The sequence below is a fragment of the Salvelinus fontinalis genome, chromosome 3 (genome assembly GCF_029448725.1).
Source record: "Salvelinus fontinalis isolate EN_2023a chromosome 3, ASM2944872v1, whole genome shotgun sequence".
NCBI classification, from domain to species: domain Eukaryota; kingdom Metazoa; phylum Chordata; class Actinopteri; order Salmoniformes; family Salmonidae; genus Salvelinus; species Salvelinus fontinalis.
In genome coordinates this window covers 61813573-61818572 of record NC_074667.1, presented here as the reverse complement: position 1 = coordinate 61818572, position 5000 = coordinate 61813573, and the positions used below count along the sequence as shown (strand labels likewise).

The following is a 5000-nucleotide window of genomic DNA, read 5'->3' as shown; positions in this document are numbered from 1 at the left end:
TGTGCTGTGCGCGTGTGTGTGCAGTTTGTAAATATGGTAGACACTACGGTGTGGGGGTGTGTGTGTGTGTGTGCAGTTTGTAAATATGGTAGACATTACGGTGTGGGGGCGTGTGTGTGTGTGCAGTTTGTAAATATGGTAGACATTACGGTGTGGGGGTGTGTGTGTGTGCAGTTTGTAAATATGGTAGACATTACGGTGTGGGGGCGTGTGTGTGTGTGCAGTTTGTAAATATGGTAGACACTACGGTGTGGGGGTGTGTGTGTGTGTGTGCAGTTTGTAAATATGGTAGACACTACAGTGTGGGGGTGTGTGTGTGTGTGTGCAGTTTGTAAATATGGTAGACACTACAGTGTGGGGGTGTGTGTGTGTGTGTGTGTGTGCAGTTTGTAAATATGGTAGACATTACGGTGTGGGGGTGTGTGTGTGCAGTTTGTAAATATGGTAGACATTACGGTGTGTGTGTGTGTGTGTGTGTGTGTGTGTGTGTGTGTGTGTGTGTGTGTGTGTGTGTGTGTGTGTGTGTGTGTGTGTGTGTGTGTGTGTGTGTGTGTGTGTGTGTGTGTGTGTGTGTGTGTGTGCAGTTTGTAAATATGGTAGACATTACGGTGTGGGGGTGTGTGGGTGTTGTCCCTGCCTGTTGTAATAGGTGCACCAAATCCCTATTTGAATCTCGGCCTATATCTAAAGATTAACATCAGGCTAGTGTGTGTGGCTATTGCAAAAAAAAGTGACCTTGTGTAATAACTGTAATACCTCCCTGGGTTGCATTTTTCAATTGTCTAGATAGAACTCTGTGCCTCTCTTTTCTGAATAGAAATTCTCTCTCTCTTCCCCATCTGTCTCTCTCTCTTCCCCCATCTGTCTCTCTCTCTTCCCCATCTGTCTCTCTCTCTTCCCCCATCTGTCTCTCTCTCTTCCCCATCTGTCTCTCTCTCTTCCCCATCTGTCTCTCTCTCTTCCCCATCTGTCTCTCTCTTCCCCATCTGTCTCTCTCTCTCCCCCATCTGTCTCTCTCTCTTCCCCATCTGTCTCTCTCTCTTCCCCATCTGTCTCTCTCTCTTCCCCATATGTCTCTCTCTCTCTCTTCCCCCATCTGTCTCTCTCTCTTCCCCATATGTCTCTCTCTCTCTCTTCCCCCATCTGTCTCTCTCTCTTCCCCCATCTGTCTCTCTCTCTTCCCCCATCTGTCTCTCTCTCTTCCCCCATCTGTCTCTCTCTCTTCCCCATCTGTCTCTCTCTCTTCCCCATCTGTCTCTCTCTCTTCCCCATCTGTCTCTCTCTCTTCCCCATCTGTCTCTCTCTCTTCCCCCATCTGTCTCTCTCTCTTCCCCATCTGTCTCTCTCTCTTCCCCCATCTGTCTCTCTCTCTTCCCCATCTGTCTCTCTCTCTTCCCCATCTGTCTCTCTCTCTTCCCCATCTGTCTCTCTCTTCCCCATCTGTCTCTCTCTCTCCCCCATCTGTCTCTCTCTCTTCCCCATCTGTCTCTCTCTCTTCCCCATCTGTCTCTCTCTCTTCCCCATATGTCTCTCTCTCTCTCTTCCCCCATCTGTCTCTCTCTCTTCCCCATATGTCTCTCTCTCTCTTCCCCCATCTGTCTCTCTCTCTTCCCCATCTGTCTCTCTCTCTTCCCCCATCTGTCTCTCTCTCTTCCCCCATCTGTCTCTCTCTCTTCCCCATCTGTCTCGCTCTCTTCCCCATCTCTCTCGCTCTCTTCCCCCATCTGTCTCGCTCTCTTCCCCCATCTGTCTCTCTCTCTTCCCCATCTGTCTCTCTCTCTCCCCCCATCTGTCTCTCTCTCTTCCCCATCTGTCTCTCTCTCTCCCCCCATCTGTCTCTATCTCTTCCCCCATCTGTCTCTCTCTCTTCCCCCATCTGTCTCTCTCTCTTCCCCATCTGTCTCTCTCTCTCTTCCCCCATCTGTCTCTCTCTCTTCCCCATCTGTCTCTCTCTCTCCCCCCATCTGTCTCTCTCTCTTCCCCATCTGTCTCTCTCTCTCCCCCCATCTGTCTCTATCTCTTCCCCCATCTGTCTCTCTCTCTTCCCCCATCTGTCTCTCTCTCTTCCCCATCTGTCTCTCTCTCTCTTCCCCCATCTGTCTCTCTCTCTTCCCAATCTGTCTCTCTCTTCCCCCATCTGTCTCTCTCTCTTCCCCCATCTGTCTCTCTTCCCCATCTGTCTCTCTCTCTTCCCCATCTGTCTCTCTCTCTTCCCCATCTGTCTCTCTCTCTTCCCCATCTGTCTCTCTCTCTTCTCGCATCTGTCTCTCTCTCTTCCCCATCTGTCTCTCTCTCTTCCCCATCTGTCTCTCTCTCTTCCCCATCTGTCTCTCTCTCCCCCATCTGTCTCTCTCTCTCCCCCCATCTGTCTCTCTCTCTTCCCCATCTGTCTCTCTCTCTTCCCCATCTGTCTCTCTCTCTTCCCCATCTGTCTCTCTCTCTTCCCCATCTGTCTCTCTCTCTTCCCCATCTGTCTCTCTTTCTTCCCCATCTGTCTCTCTCTCTTCCCCATCTGTCTCTCTCTCTCCCCCCATCTGTCTCTCTCTCTTCCCCATCTGTCTCTCTCTCTTCCCCATCTGTCTCTCTCTCTTCCCCATCTGTCTCTCTCTCTTCCCCATCTGTCTCTCTCTCTTCCCCCATCTGTCTCTCTCTCTTCCCCCATCTGTCTCTCTCTCTTCCCCATCTGTCTCTCTCTCTTCCCCATCTGTCTCTCTCTCTTCCCCATCTGTCTCTCTCTCTTCCCCATCTGTCTCTCTCTCTTCCCCATCTGTCTCTCTCTCTTCCCCCATCTGTCTCTCTCTCTCCCCCATCTGTCTCTCTCTCTTCCCCATCTGTCTCTCTCTCTTCCCCATCTGTCTCTCTCTCTTCCCCATCTGTCTCTCTCTCTTCCCCATCTGTCTCTCTCTCTTCCCCATCTGTCTCTCTCTCTTCCCCATCTGTCTCTCTTTCTTCCCCATCTGTCTCTCTCTCTTCCCCATCTGTCTCTCTCTCTTCCCCCATCTGTCTCTCTCTCTTCCCCCATCTGTCTCTCTCTCTTCCCCCATATGTCTCTCTCTCTCTTCCCCATCTGTCTCTCTCTCTCTTCCCCATCTGTCTCTCTCTCTTCCCCATCTGTCTCTCTCTCTTCTCGCATCTGTCTCTCTCTCTTCCCCATCTGTCTCTCTCTCTTCCCCCATATGTCTCTCTCTCTTCCCCATCTGTCTCTCTCTCTTCCCCATCTGTCTCTCTCTCTCCCCCATCTGTCTCTCTCTCTCCCCCATCTGTCTCTCTCTCTCCCCCATATGTCTCTCTCTCTCCCCATATGTCTCTCTCTCTCCCCCATATGTCTCTCTCTCTTCCCCATATGTCTCTCTCTCTCCCCCATCTGTCTCTCTCTCTTCCCCATCTGTCTCTCTCTCTTCCCCATATGTCTCTCTCTCTCCCCCATCTGTCTCTCTCTCTTCCCCATCTGTCTCTCTCTCTTCCCCATCTGTCTCTCTCTCTTCCCCATCTGTCTCTCTCTCTCTCTTCCCCATCTGTCTCTCTCTCTCCCCCCATCTGTCTCTCTCTTCCCCATCTGTCTCTCTCTCTCCCCCCATCTGTCTCTCTCTCTTCCCCCATCTGTCTCTCTCTCTTCCCCATCTGTCTCTCTCTCTTCCCCATCTGTCTCTCTCTCTTCTCGCATCTGTCTCTCTCTCTTCCCCATCTGTCTCTCTCTCTTCCCCATCTGTCTCTCTCTCTTCCCCATCTGTCTCTCTCTCTCTCTTCCCCATCTGTCTCTCTCTCTCCCCCCATCTGTCTCTCTCTTCCCCATCTGTCTCTCTCTCTCCCCCCATCTGTCTCTCTCTCTTCCCCCATCTGTCTCTCTCTCTTCCCCATCTGTCTCTCTCTCTATCCCCATCTGTCTCTCTCTCTTCCCCCATCTGTCTCTCTCTCTTCCCCATCTGTCTCTCTCTCTTCCCCATCTGTCTCTCTCTCTTCTCGCATCTGTCTCTCTCTCTTCCCCATCTGTCTCTCTCTCTTCCCCATCTGTCTCTCTCTCTTCCCCATCTGTCTCTCTCGCTTCCCCCATCTGTCTCTCTCTCTCCCCCATCTGTCTCTCTCTCTTCCCCATCTGTCTCTCTCTCTTCCCCCATCTGTCTCTCTCTCTCCCCCATCTGTCTCTCTCTCTCCCCCATCTGTCTCTCTCTCTCCCCCATCTGTCTCTCTCTCTTCCCCCATATGTCTCTCTCTCTTCCCCATCTGTCTCTCTCTCTTCCCCATCTGTCTCTCTCTCTTCCCCCATCTGTCTCTCTCTCTTCCCCCATCTGTCTCTCTCTCTCCCCCATCTGTCTCTCTCTCTTCCCCCATCTGTCTCTCTCTCTTCCCCCATCTGTCTCTCTCTCTTCCCCCATCTGTCTCTCTCTCTTCCCCCATCTGTCTCTCTCTCTTCCCCCATCTGTCTCTCTCTCTTCCCCCATCTGTCTCTCTCTCTTCCCCCATCTGTCTCTCTCTCTTCCCCCATCTGTCTCTCTCTATTCCCCATCTGTCTCTCTCTATTCCCCATCTGTCTCTCTCTCTCCCCCATCTGTCTCTCTCGCTCCCCCCGTCTCTCTCTCTCGCTTCCCCCATCTCTCGCTCCCCCGTCTCTCTCTCTCGCTCCCCCGTCTCTCTCTCTCGCTCCCCCGTCTCTCTCTCTCTCTCCCCCGTCTCTCTCTCTCGCTCCCCCGTCTCTCTCTCTCGCTCCCCCGTCTCTCTCTCTCGCTCCCCCGTCTCTCGCTCCCCCGTCTCTCTCTCTCGCTCCCCTCATCTCTCGCTCCCCCCATCTCTCGCTCCCCCCATCTCTCGCTCCCCCGTCTCTCTCTCTCGCTCCCCCGTCTCTCTCTCTCGCTCCCCCCATCTCTCGCTCCCCCGTCTCTCTCTCTCGCTCCCCCGTCTCTCTCTCTCGCTCCCCCGTCTCTCTCTCTCGCTCCCCCGTCTCTCTCTCTCTCTCCCCCGTCCATCTCTCTCGCTCCCCCGTCTCTCTCTCTCGCTCCCCCGTC

The 5000-nt window shown here is 53.2% G+C and overlaps 1 protein-coding gene across 5 annotated transcripts in view; it reads left to right on the top strand.

Moving 5' to 3' along the window:
• Positions 1-5000, top strand: part of LOC129851286 (gamma-adducin-like) — a 59443-nt gene that overhangs the window by 38018 nt on the left and 16425 nt on the right. The gene's annotated exons all lie outside the window — the stretch shown is intronic.